Source organism: Pleurodeles waltl, unplaced genomic scaffold, assembly GCF_031143425.1.
Source record: "Pleurodeles waltl isolate 20211129_DDA unplaced genomic scaffold, aPleWal1.hap1.20221129 scaffold_91, whole genome shotgun sequence".
NCBI lineage: Eukaryota > Metazoa > Chordata > Amphibia > Caudata > Salamandridae > Pleurodeles > Pleurodeles waltl.
The window spans coordinates 1,725,652-1,739,684 of NW_027150403.1; the positions used below are offsets into that span (position 1 = coordinate 1,725,652).

Consider the following 14,033-nt stretch of genomic DNA (forward strand, 5'->3'; position numbering starts at 1 on the left):
GCGTCGCGCTCAGTCATTTTCTTGTAAATCTGGGACAAAATGTCTAAAGGATAGAGGCTTTTTATGTCATGTTCGATGACGACCATGCAAATGACTCTAGTCTTACTGCAGAAGAGAGCACCATGTGGCGTTTCTTGCTTTGGGATGTAGTCTCCCACTCTCTGCCACCAACCCTCGGAGCAGGGTGGGAGCCGCAGTGCTTCTGTGCCCAGGCTCGTTGGTCTAGGGGTATGATTCTCGCTTCGGGTGTGAGAGGTCCCGGGTTCAAATCCTGGACGAGCCCATTTTAGCGGAAAACAATCAAATCCTGCTCAAAATACACAACCCCTCAACATTTCTCATTCCACTCGAAGCATTGTTGCGCAAAACATATTTTTTGCCTCAGGCGAAAAATGGATTTCAATGCCTTGGCTTCCTTCCTGCTTGCTCTCAGTGCGCCCTGTGTGATGATTTCACAGGCTTGCGTTCCTGGCATTTAGGCATCAGATATTTGTCTGTCTCTGCCCGCAGCTGTGACTTTTCAGGACGTCTGAGTGTATGCATGCTGGCTGACACCGCTGCAATTTTCACACTTACCCCTCGCATTCTGAGCAACTGCTGATCAAGTATAGAGGAAATCGGGCAAACATATGAGGGGAACTGTGCTCCTTCAGGCAAGCCAACAAGCTTGTTTCTGTAGTGTAGTGGTTATCACATTTGCCTCACACGCAAAAGGTCCCCGGTTCGACACTGGGCAGCAGTAGCTTTTGTGTTTGCTCACTAAAACCTCAGTCTCTCTCAATGCACACTTAGACAGAAATGACCTTTAAAAACTTGTGACCTGTGTAAAATGTGCTTTACTATTGCAGGACGATAAAAAGTTATCTGCATCCCTCGGTGGTCGTGCATGTGCCTTGTTTCTTGTTCTGTTTTTTTTTTTTTCTTGGCCATGTTATATTGTGGGGCCTTTAAAGCTGTGACTTTGATAGGAACATTGCAAGCGGCAGCATCAACAAGTGCAGACTGAAGAGTCAGACCTGCACAATGTTTTGGCTGTCAGGATGACCGAGTGGTCTAAGGTGCCAGACTCAAGAGAGCTTGATCTTCAGTGAAGCTGAGCCTTCTGGTCTCTTCATGGAGGCGTGGGTTCAAATCCCACTCCTAACAGGTGTGTTTTCTTACCTTAAATCTTGCTCTGCTTGCACAGCCAGCTCCTCACACCACTATCTTTGGAAGCTGCTGTGGCATGTGAGGAGAAATCCACCAACCCATCGGCTGGGCCCTCAATCAAAATTCTGTGTATTACTGGAAGGGGCATCTCAGGCACACCTTCTGTTAGAGCTGCACTTTATGACAGTAACTACCATGCTGGTTTCTACTTAAGCAGTTGATTCTATCGTTTGAAGTGAGTCTCTCCTGCCACCTTTTGGGCAAAGAAGACACTGCCCCTGCAACAACACAGGCAGACAAGCTCAAACTGGGTTTCTTGGTTAGGTGGGCGGAGCATATTGGCAATGGTGCCTCCTCGTGACTTGCAATTTACATGAAGAAGACAGAGAGGCAGCTGGGAGTAGGCAGTACCCATGAACACCTGAACACTGTCTTGCGACTTGCACACAATTCTGAAATGAGGCGGGGGAAAGGAGGTGATTTCCCCATCAAGGGCCATTCCGGGAAATCAGCCACCCCGCGTCTCCCAGGTGAGTGTTTCAGGCCTATGAGCCACTACTATAAATCTCGCCTGATCGACCAAGTGTGCTTGAACCCAAGAGGCATGCTTCTCTGGCTCAAGAGCTAGCAGGCCCTTCAGTGCTTCTGGTCTGGAAGTCTAAGGTGCAAGGGTCCAGGACTTGCAGAGGGTTACAACTACCAGAAAGGGTCTGCTTTTCACATCAGTGCCCTAGTTCAGATCACTGGCACAGGGCATCTTGACTACCTCTTTCCTTGCTAGAGACAAACAAAAAATCCTTGACAGAAAATATCAATTGCTATGGCACGCTTAGAGAGAGAGCCTCCGAATGGCCCTGCTTTTCTGAAAGACGCTTCAGAAGATGTTTCAAATGCCTCTGCAGCAGCAGTCTAGTTGGTATAGGGGTATGGTTCTCGCTTCGGGTGTGAGAGGACCTTGGTTCAAATCCCAGACAAACCCTTACCTTTATAGGTTCAGTCTGTGTTTTAAACAGGAGTATTTCTGCTTTTCACTCTTGTAAGATGTCATGTTGCAATGCAATACATGCTTTATACCTGCGTTGAGACGGTTCAGCATCATGAAGGTATGCGAGATTTCTTTGCAACTGCTTTTCTGTGCTGGAGCAGCAGTGCTCATAGGAACATTAAATGCACAGTGCTTCTCCATGGTAATTTCGGGTCCAGTTCTGAAATCACCTCTTGGAATGAAAGTGATGCCAGTTCCTTTCTTCCAAGGCAAGAGATCGTGTTCCGGAAGGCTCAGCTTTGAGCGTCATGAACATTGGCCCTCAGTCCTTGCATCCCAGTCCAATGCAGAGCCACATAAAGCAAGCAGGTGTGTCTGTTTCCATAGTGTGGTGGTTCCAGTACAATGCATAGCCACATGAAGCAAACCGGCAAGTGTGTCTGTTTGTGTAGTGTAGTGGTTATCATGCGCACCTCACATGCAAAAGGTCCCTGGTTCGAAGCCAAGCAAAAACAGCAAGTCGCTGGGCTTTTTCCCAGTATTTGCATTTCCTGACTCAGCTGACAGGCAAGCTGAGATAAAAGAGACTGTGTCTATCCCTCACCATTGTGAGGTACTACGCTCCTGGGGCATCTGTCACAGGTCACCAAGAGGAGTTGCGCCAGCTTACGTCAGTCAGTTGCTCACTGTTTGACCTTTGCATTGAAGCCTGAGCCTACCGCATTCAAACCAGCCAAGGAAGGAAGGTATGAGAGCGAAAATAGCTTTCCTGCCCTCACCAAGAACACACACCTTGAGCAAATAAGGTGCCAGACTTACAAGGCCCAATCGCCAACGGAGCATCACTTTTAGTGATGCCCCGGTGGCACTATGCACTGCGCGGTATTTACAAGATGGCGTTCAGCCACTTTTTGTGGCTTAACACCACCTTGTAAATACGGCACCATAGCATTCAGCGCTTTCCCTGGAAGGGGCGTGCAATGGGTGTTGCTGTGAGTGTGCCACAGCAACACCATAGCATTTTGATGCTGCTCCAGATTTAGGAGTTGTTGTAAATCTGCGTCAGCGCCAAAATCCAACGCCATCCCAGGGGTATCGTTAGAGTGGCGCACTGAGGAGAAATGTTTTCATTTCTCCTCGTTTTTTCTCTTTCTATGTGTGCTGCATTCTGCAGCACACATAGAAGTAAGAGCAAATCACCATTGAAGATTTTTCTTTTGGCCAGGAAGGTGTCCCTTCTTGCACAAAAAAAATTTCCACCTCAACGCAGTCATCCTTGTACCATGGTGCAAGAACGGCTGCGTTGGCGCTCAGCAGCTAATTTAGAGCTGGCGCAGGGGGAAGCACAGGGGTGCGCTGTATTCTACTAAATACGGCGCTTCCCTGCATTTTGAAAATGACGGAGCGTGGGGCTTGCAAATTTGGCACAGCGTCGCGCTCAGTCATTTTCTTGTAAATCTGGGACAAAATGTCTAAAGGATAGAGGCTTTTTATGTCATGTTCGATGACGACCATGCAAATGACTCTAGTCATACTGCAGAAGAGAGCACCATGTGGCGTTTCTTGCTTTGGGATGTAGTCTCCCACTCTCTGCCACCAACCCTCGGAGCAGGGTGGGAGCCGTAGTGCTTCTGTGCCCAGGCTCGTTGGTCTAGGGGTGTGATTCTCACTTCGGGTGCGAGAGGTCCCGGGTTCAAATCCCGGACGAGCCCATTTTAGCGGAAAACAATCAAATCCTGCTCAAAATACACAACCCCTCAACATTTCTCATTCCACTCGAAGCATTGTTGCGCAAAACATATTTTTTGCCTCAGGCGAAAAATGGATTACAATGCCTTGGCTTCCTTCCTGCTTGCTCTCAGTGCGCCCTGTGTGATGATTTCACAGGCTTGCGTTCCTGGCATTTATGCATCAGATATTTGTCTGTCTCTGCCCGCAGCTGTGACTTTTCAGGACGTCTGAGTGTATGCAGGCTGGCTGACACCGCTGCAATTTTCACACTTACCCCTCGCATTCTGAGCAACTGCTGATCAAGTATAGAGGAAATCGGGCAAACATATGAGGGGAACTGTGCTCCTTCAGTCAAGCCAGCAAGCTTGTTTCTGTAGTGTAGTGGTTATCACATTTGCCTCACGCGCAAAAGGTCCCCGGTTCGACACTGGGCAGCAGTAGCTTTTGTGTTTGCTCACTAAAACCTCAGTCTCTCTCAATGCACACTTAGACAGAAATGACCTTTAAAAACTTGTGACCTGTGTAAAATGTGCTTTACTATTGCAGGACGATAAAAAGTTATCTGCATCCCTCGGTGGTCGTGCATGTGCCTTGTTTCTTGTTCTGTTTTTTTTTTTTTTCTTGGCCATGTTATATTGTGGGGCCTTTAAAGCTGTGACTTTGATAGGAACATTGCAAGCGGCAGCATCAACAAGTGCAGACTGAAGAGTCAGACCTGCACAATGTTTTGGCTGTCAGGATGGCCGAGTGGTCTAAGGTGCCAGACTCAAGAGAGCTTGATCTTCAGTGAAGCTGAGCCTTCTGGTATCTTCATGGAGGCGTGGGTTCAAATCCCACTCCTAACAGGTGTGTTTTCTTACCTTAAATCTTGCTCTGCTTGCACAGCCAGCTCCTCACACCACTATCTTTGGAAGCTGCTGTGGCATGTGAGGAGAAATCCACCAACCCATCGGCTGGGCCCTCAATCAAAATTCTGTGTATTACTGGAAGGGGCATCTCAGGCACACCTTCTGTTAGAGCTGCACTTTATGACAGTAACTACCATGCTGGTTTCTACTTAAGCAGTTGATTCTGTCGTTTGAAGTGAGTCTCTCCTGCCACCTTTTGAGCAAAGAAGACACTGCACCTGCAACAACACAGGCAGACAAGCTCAAACTGGGTTTCTTGGTTAGGTGGGCGGAGCATATTGGCAATGGTGCCTCCTCGTGACTTGCAATTTACATGAAGATGACAGAGAGGCAGCTGGGAGTAGGCAGTACCCATGAACCCCTGAACACTGTCTTGCGACTTGCACACAATTCTGAAATGAGGCGGGGGAAAGGAGGTGATTTCCCCATCAAGGGCCATTCCGGGAAATCAGCCACCCCGCGTCTCCCAGGTGAGTGTTTCAGGCCTATGAGCCACTACTATAAATCTCGCCTGAACGAGCCTGATCGAGCGCTGAGTGAGCAAGTGTGCTTGAATCCAAGAGGCATGCTTCTCTGGCTCAAGAGCTAGCAGGCCCTTCAGTGCTTCTGGTCTGGAAGTCTAAGGTGCAAGGGTCCAGGACTTGCAGAGGGTTACAACTACCAGAAAGGGTCTGCTTTTCACATCAGTGCCCTAGTTCAGCTCACTGGCACAGGGCATCTTGACTACCTCTTTCCTTGCTAGAGACAAACAAAAAATCCTTGACAGAAAACATCAATTGCTATGGCACGCTTAGAGAGAGAGCCTCCGAATGGCCCTGCTTTTCTGAAAGACGCTTCAGAAGATGTTTCAAATGCCTCTGCAGCAGCAGTCTAGTTGGTATAGAGGTATGATTCTCGCTTCGGGTGTGAGAGGACCTTGGTTCAAATCCCAGACAAACCCTTACCTTTATAGGTTCAGTCTGTGTTTTAAACAGGAGTATTTCTGCTTTTCACTCTTGTAAGATGTCATGTTGCAATGCAATACATGCTTTATACCTGCGTTGAGACGGTTCAGCATCATGAAGGTATGCGAGATTTCTTTGCAACTGCTTTTCTGTGCTGGAGCAGCAGTGCTCATAGGAACATTAAATGCACAGTGCTTCTCCATGGTAATTTCGGGTCCAGTTCTGAAATCACCTCTTGGAATGAAAGTGATGCCAGTTCCTTTCTTCCAAGGCAAGAGATTGTGTTCCGGAAGGCTCAGCTTTGAGCGTCATGAACATTGGCCCTCAGTCCTTGCATCCCAGTCCAATGCAGAGCCACATAAAGCAAGCAGGTATGTCTGTTTCCATAGTGTGGTGGTTCCAGTACAATGCATAGCCACATGAAGCAAACCGGCAAGTGTGTCTGTTTGTGTAGTGTAGTGGTTATCATGCGCACCTCACATGCAAAAGGTCCCTGGTTCGAAGCCAAGCAAAAACAGCAAGTCGCTGGGCTTTTTCCCAGTATTTGCATTTCCTGACTCAGCTGACAGGCAAGCTGAGATAAAAGAGACTGTGTCTATCCCTCACCATCGTGAGGTACTACGCTCCTGGGGCATCTGTCACAGCTCACCAAGAGGAGTTGCGCCAGCTTACGTCAGTCAGTTGCTCACTGATTGACCTTTGCATTGAAACCTGAGCCTACCGCATTCAAGCCAGCCAAGGAAGGAAGGTATGAGAGCGAAAATAGCTTTCCTGCCCTCACCAAGAACACACACCTTGAGCAAATAAGGTGCCAGACTTACAAGGCCCAATCGCCAACGGAGCATCACTTTTAGTGACGCCCCGGTGGCACTATGCACTGCGCGGTATTTACAAGATGGCGTTCAGCCACTTTTTGTGGCTCAACACCACCTTGTAAATACGGCACCTTAGCATTCAGCGCTTTCCCTGGAAGGGGCGTGCAATGGGTGTTGCTGTGAGTGTGCCACAGCAACACCATAGCATTTTGATGCTGCTCCAGATTTAGGAGTTGTCGTAAATCTGCGTCAGCGCCAAAATCCAACGCCATCCCAGGGGTATCGTTAGAGTGGCGCACTGAGGAGAAATGTTTTCATTTCTCCTCGTTTTTTCTCTTTCTATGTGTGCTGCATTCTGCAGCACACATAGAAGTAAGAGCAAATCACCATTGAAGATTTTTCTTTTGGCCAGGAAGGTGTCCCTTCCTGCACAAAAACAATTTCCCCCTCAACGCAGTCATCCTTGTACCATGGTGCAAGAACGGCTCCGTTGGCGCTCAGCAGCTAATTTAGAGCTGGCGCAGGGGGAAGCACAGGGGTGCGCTGTATTCTACTAAATACGGCGCTTCCCTGCATTTTGAAAATGACGGAGCGTGGGGCTTGCAAATTTGGCACAGCGTTGCGCTCAGTCATTTTCTTGTAAATCTGGGACAAAATGTCTAAAGGATAGAGGCTTTTTATGTCATGTTCGATGACGACCATGCAAATGACTCTAGTCATACTGCAGAAGAGAGCACCATGTGGCGTTTCTTGCTTTGGGATGTAGTCTCCCACTCTCTGCCACCAACCCTCGCAGCAGGGTGGGAGCCGTAGCGCTTCTGTGCCCAGGCTCGTTGGTCTAGGGATATGATTCTCGCTTCGGGTGCGAGAGGTCCCGGGTTCAAATCCTAGACGAGCCCATTTTAGCGGAAAACAATCAAATCCTGCTCAAAATACACAACCCCTCAACATTTCTCATTCCACTCGAAGCATTGTTGCGCAAAACATATTTTTTGCCTCAGGCGAAAAATGGATTACAATGCCTTGGCTTCCTTCCTGCTTGCTCTCAGTGCGCCCTGTGTGATGATTTCACAGGCTTGCGTTCCTGGCATTTAGGCATCAGATATTTGTCTGTCTCTGCCCGCAGCTGTGACTTTTCAGGACGTCTGAGTGTATGCATGCTGGCTGACACCGCTGCAATTTTCACACTTACCCCTCGCATTCTGAGCAACTGCTGATCAAGTAGAGAGGAAATCGGGCAAACATATGAGGGGAACTGTGCTCCTTCAGTCAAGCCAGCAAGCTTGTTTCTGTAGAGTAGTGGTTATCACATTTGCCTCACACGCAAAAGGTCCCCGGTTCGACACTGGGCAGCAGTAGCTTTTGTGTTTGCTCACTAAAACCTCAGTCTCTCTCAATGCACACTTAGACAGAAATGACCTTTAAAAACTTGTGACCTGTGTAAAATGTGCTTTACTATTGCAGGACGATAAAAAGTTATCTGCATCCCTCGGTGGTCGTGCATGTGCCTTGTTTCTTGTTCTGTTTTTTTTTTTTTTCTTGGCCATGTTATATTGTGGGGCCTTTAAAGCTGTGACTTTGATAGGAACATTGCAAGCGGCAGCATCAACAAGTGCAGACTGAAGAGTCAGACCTGCACAATGTTTTGGCTGTCAGGATGGCCCAGTGGTCTAAGGTGCCAGACTCAAGAGAGCTTGATCTTCAGTGAAGCTGAGCCTTCTGGTTTCTTCATGGAGGCGTGGGTTCAAATCCCACTCCTAACACGTGTGTTTTCTTACCTTAAATCTTGCTCTGCTTGCACAGCCAGCTCCTCACACCACTATCTTTGGAAGCTGCTGTGGCATGTGAGGAGAAATCCACCAACCCATCGGCTGGGCCCTCAATCAAAATTCTGGTAATTACTGGAAGGGGCATCTCAGGCACACCTTCTGTTAGAGCTGCACTTTATGACAGTAACTACCATGCTGGTTTATACTTAAGCAGTTGATTCTATCGTTTGAAGTGAGTCTCTCCTGCCACCTTTTGGGCAAAGAAGACACTGCCCCTGCAACAACACAGGCAGACAAGCTCAAACTGGGTTTCTTGGTTAGGTGGGCGGAGCATATTGGCAATGGTGCCTCCTCGTGACTTGCAATTTACATGAAGAAGACAGAGAGGCAGCTGGGAGTAGGCAGTACCCATGAACCCCTGAACACTGTCTTGCGACTTGCACACAATTCTGAAATGAGGCGTGGGAAAGGAGGTGATTTCCCCATCAAGGGCCATTCCGGGAAATCAGCCACCCCGCGTCTCCCAGGTGCGTGTTTCAGGCCTATGAGCCACTACTATAAATTGAGCCTGATCGAGCGCTGAGTGAGCAAGTGTGCTTGAATCCAAGAGGCATGCTTCTCTGGCTCAATAGCTAGCAGGCCCTTCAGTGCTTCTGGTCTGGAAGTCTAAGGTGCAAGGATCCAGGACTTGCAGAGGGTTACAACTACCAGAAAGGGTCTGCTTTTCACATCAGTTCCCTAGTTCAGCACACTGGCACAGGGCATCTTGACTACCTCTTTCCTTGCTAGAGACAAACAAAAAATCCTTGACAGAAAACATCAATTGCTATGGCACGCTTAGAGAGAGAGCCTCTGAATGGCCCTGCTTTTCTGAAAGACGCTTCAGAAGATGTTTCAAATGCCTCTGCAGCAGCAGTCTAGTTGGTATAGGGGTATGATTCTCGCTTCGGGTGTGAGAGGACCTTGGTTCAAATCCCAGACAAACCCTTACCTTTATAGGTTCAGTCTGTGTTTTAAACAGGAGTATTTCTGCTTTTCACTCTTGTAAGATGTCATGTTGCAATGCAATACATGCTTTATACCTGCGTTGAGACGGTTCAGCATCATGAAGGTATGCGAGATTTCTTTGCAACTGCTTTTCTGTGCTGGAGCAGCAGTGCTCATAGGAACATTAAATGCACAGTGCTTCTCCATGGTAATTTCGGGTCCAGTTCTGAAATCACCTCTTGGAATGAAAGTGATGCCAGTTCCTTTCTTCCAAGGCAAGAGATCGTGTTCCGGAAGGCTCAGCTTTGAGCGTCATGAACATTGGCCCTCAGTCCTTGCATCCCAGTCCAATGCAGAGCCACATAAAGCAAGCAGGTGTGTCTGTTTCCATAGTGTGGTGGTTCCAGTACAATGCATAGCCACATGAAGCAAACCGGCAAGTGTGTCTGTTTGTGTAGTGTAGTGGTTATCATGTGCACCTCACATGCAAAAGGTCCCTGGTTCGAAGCCAAGCAAAAACAGCAAGTCGCTGGGCTTTTTCCCAGTATTTGCATTTCCTGACTCAGCTGACAGGCAAGCTGAGATAAAAGAGACTGTGTCTATCCCTCACCATCGTGAGGTACTACGCTCCTGGGGCATCTGTCACAGCTCACCAAGAGGAGTTGCGCCAGCTTACGTCAGTCAGTTGCTCACTGTTTGACCTTTGCATTGAAGCCTGAGCCTACCGCATTCAAGCCAGCCAAGGAAGGAAGGTATGAGAGCGAAAATAGCTTTCCTGCCCTCACCAAGAACACACACCTTGAGCAAATAAGGTGCCAGACTTACAAGGCCCAATCGCCAACGGAGCATCACTTTTAGTGACGCCCCGGTGGCACTATGCACTGCGCGGTATTTACAAGATGGCGTTCAGCCACTTTTTGTGGCTTAACACCACCTTGTAAATACGGCACCTTAGCATTCAGCGCTTTCCCTGGAAGGGGCGTGCAATGGGTGTTGCTGTGAGTGTGCCACAGCAACACCATAGCATTTTGATGCTGCTCCAGATTTAGGAGTTGTCGTAAATCTGCGTCAGCGCCAAAATCCAACGCCATCCCAGGGGTATCGTTAGAGTGGCGCACTGAGGAGAAATGTTTTCATTTCTCCTTGTTTTTTCTCTTTCTATGTGTGCTGCATTCTGCAGCACACAAAGAAGTAAGAGCAAATCACCATTGAAGATTTTTCTTTGGGCCAGGAAGGTATCCCTTCCTGCACAAAAACAATTTCCCCCTCAACGCAGTCATCCTTGTACCATGGTGCAAGAACGGCTGCGTTGGCGCTCAGCAGCTAATTTAGAGCTGGCGCAGGGGGAAGCACAGGGGTGCGCTGTATTCTACTAAATACGGCGCTTCCCTGCATTTTGAAAATGACGGAGCGTGGGGCTTGCAAATTTGGCACAGCGTCGCGCTCAGTCATTTTCTTGTAAATCTGGGACAAAATGTTTAAAGGATAGAGGCTTTTTATGTCATGTTCGATGACGACCATGCAAATGACTCTAGTCATACTGCAGAAGAGAGCACCATGTGGCGTTTCTTGCTTTGGGATGTAGTCTCCCACTCTCTGCCACCAACCCTCGGAGCAGGGTGGGAGCCGTAGCGCTTCTGTGCCCAGGCTCGTTGGTCTAGGGGTATGATTCTCGCTTCGGGTGCGAGAGGTCCCGGGTTCAAATCCCAGACGAGCCCATTTTAGCCGAAAACAATCAAATCCTGCTCAAAATACACAACCCCTCAACATTTCTCATTCCACTCGAAGCATTGTTGCGCAAAACATATTTTTTGCCTCAGGCGAAAAATGGATTACAATGCCTTGGCATCCTTCCTGCTTGCTCTCAGTGCGCCCTGTGTGATGATTTCACAGGCTTGCGTACCTGGCATTTAGGCATCAGATATTTGTCTATCTCTGCCCGCAGCTCTGACTTTTCAGGACGTCTGAGTGTATGCATGCTGGCTGACACCGCTGCAATTTTCACACTTACCCCTCGCATTCTGAGCAACTGCTGATCAAGTATAGAGGAAATCGGGCAAACATATGAGGGGAACTGTGCTCCTTCAGTCAAGCCAGCAAGCTTGTTTCTGTAGTGTAGTGGTTATCACATTTGCCTCACACGCAAAAGGTCCCCGATTCGACACTGGGCAGCAGTAGCTTTTGTGTTTGCTCACTAAAACCTAAGTCTCTCTCAATGCACACTTAGACAGAAATGACCTTTAAAAACTTGTGACCTGTGTAAAATGTGCTTTACTATTGCAGTACGATAAAAAGTTATCTGCATCCCTCGGTGGTCGTGCATGTGCCTTGTTTCTTGTTCTGTTTTTTTTTTTTTTCTTGGCCAAGTTATATTGTGGGGCCTTTAAAGCTGTGACTTTGATAGGAACATTGCAAGCGGCAGCATCAACAAGTGCAGACTGAAGAGTCAGACCTGCACAATGTTTTGGCTGTCAGGATGGCCGAGTGGTCTAAGGTGCCACACTCAAGAGAGCTTGATCTTCAGTGAAGCTGAGCCTTCTGGTCTCTTCATGGAGGCGTGGGTTCAAATCCCACTCCTAACAGGTGTGTTTTCTTACCTTAAAGCTTGCTCTGCTTGCACAGCCAGCTCCTCACACCACTATCTTTGGAAGCTGCTGTGGCATGTGAGGAGAAATCCACCAACCCATCGGCTGGGCCCTCAATCAAAATTCTGTGTATTACTGGAAGGGGCATCTCAGGCACACCTTCTGTTAGAGCTGCACTTTATGACAGTAACTACCATGCTGGTTTCTACTTAAGCAGTTGATTCTATCGTTTGAAGTGAGTCTCTCCTGCCACCTTTTGGGCAAAGAAGACACTGCCCCTGCAACAACACAGGCAGACAAGCTCAAACTGGGTTTCTTGGTTAGGTGGGCGGAGCATATTGGCAATGGTGCCTCCTCGTGACTTGCAATTTACATGAAGAAGACAGAGAGGCAGCTGGGAGTAGGCAGTACCCATGAACCCCTGAACACTGTCTTGCGACTTGCACACAATTCTGAAATGAGGCGGGGGAAAGGAGGTGATTTCCCCATCAAGGGCCATTCCGGGAAATCAGCCACCCCGCGTCTCCCAGGTGAGTGTTTCAGGCCTATGAGCCACTACTATAAATCGAGCCTGATCGAGCGCTGAGTGAGCAAGTGTGCTTGAATCCAAGAGGCATGCTTCTCTGGCTCAAGAGCTAGCAGGCCCTTCAGTGCTTCTGGTCTGGAAGTCTAAGGTGCAAGGGTCCAGGACTTGCAGAGGGTTACAACTACCAGAAAGGGTCTGCTTTTCACATCAGTGCCCTAGTTCAGCTCACTGGCACAGGGCATCCTGACTACCTCTTTCCTTGCTAGAGACAAACAAAAAATCCTTGACAGAAAACATCAATTGCTATGGCACGCTTAGAGAGAGAGCCTCCGAATGGCCCTGCTTTTCTGAAAGACGCTTCAGAAGATGTTTCAAATGCCTCTGCAGCAGCAGTCTAGTTGGTATAGGGGTATGATTCTCGCTTCGGGTGTGAGAGGACCTTGGTTCAAATCCCAGACAAACCCTTACCTTTATAGGTTCAGTCTGTGTTTTAAGCAGGAGTATTTCTGCTTTTCACTCTTGTAAGATGTCATGTTGCAATGCAATACATGCTTTATACCTGCGTTGAGACGGTTCAGCATCATGAAGGTATGCGAGATTTCTTTGCAACTGCTTTTCTGTGCTGGAGCAGCAGTGCTCATAGGAACATTAAATGCACAGTGCTTCTCCATGGTAATTTCGGGTCCAGTTCTGAAATCACCTCTTGGAATGAAAGTGATGCCAGTTCCTTTCTTCCAAGGCAAGAGATCGTGTTCCGGAAGGCTCAGCTTTGAGCGTCATGAACATTGGCCCTCAGTCCTTGCATCCCAGTCCAATGCAGAGCCACATAAAGCAAGCAGGTGTGTCTGTTTCCATAGTGTGGTGGTTCCAGTAGAATGCATAGCCACATGAAGCAAACCGGCAAGTGTTTCTGTTTGTGTAGTGTAGTGGTTATCATGCGCACCTCACATGCAAAAGGTCCCTGGTTCGAAGCCAAGCAAAAACAGCAAGTCGCTGGGCTTTTTCCCAGAGGTACTACGCTCCTGGGGCATCTGTCACAGCTCACCAAGAGGAGTTGCGCCAGCTTACGTCAGTCAGTTGCTCACTGTTTGACCTTTGCATTGAAGCCTGAGCCTACCGCATTCAAGCCAGCCAAGGAAGGAAGGTATGAGAGCGAAAATAGCTTTCCTGCCCTCACCAAGAACACACACTTTGAGCAAATAAGGTCCCAGACTTACAAGGCCCAATCGCCAACGGAGCATCACTTTTAGTGATGCCCCGGTGGCACTATGCACTGCGCGGTATTTACAAGATGGCGTTCAGCCACTTTTTGTGGCTTAACACCACCTTGTAAATACGGCACCGTAGCATTCAGCGCTTTCCCTGGAAGGGGCGTGCAATGGGTGTTGCTGTGAGTGTGCCACAGCAACACCATAGCATTTTGATGCTGCTCCAGATTTAGGAGTTGTCGTAAATCTGCGTCAGCGCCAAAATCCAACGCCATCCCAGGGGTATCGTTAGAGTGGCGCACTGAGGAGAAATGTTTTCATTTCTCCTCGTTTTTTCTCTTTCTATGTGAGCTGCATTCTGCAGCACACATAGAAGTAAGAGCAAATCACCATTGAAGATTTTTCTTTTGGCCAGGAAGGTGTCCC

General features: G+C 48.3%; 3 non-coding genes across 3 annotated transcripts; all 3 read left to right on the forward strand.

Moving 5' to 3' along the window:
- The first annotated feature begins 211 nt into the window (after positions 1-211).
- TRNAP-CGG (transfer RNA proline (anticodon CGG)) lies at positions 212-283 on the forward strand. The gene has a single exon. It is a non-coding gene; the product is annotated as a tRNA-Pro (tRNA).
- A 3,491-nt stretch (positions 284-3,774) lies between these two features.
- On the forward strand, positions 3,775-3,846 carry TRNAP-CGG (transfer RNA proline (anticodon CGG)). The gene has a single exon. It is a non-coding gene; the product is annotated as a tRNA-Pro (tRNA).
- Positions 3,847-10,934: 7,088 nt separating this feature from the next.
- On the forward strand, positions 10,935-11,006 carry TRNAP-CGG (transfer RNA proline (anticodon CGG)). Its single transcript has one exon. It is a non-coding gene; the product is annotated as a tRNA-Pro (tRNA).
- Positions 11,007-14,033: the final 3,027 nt, after the last annotated feature.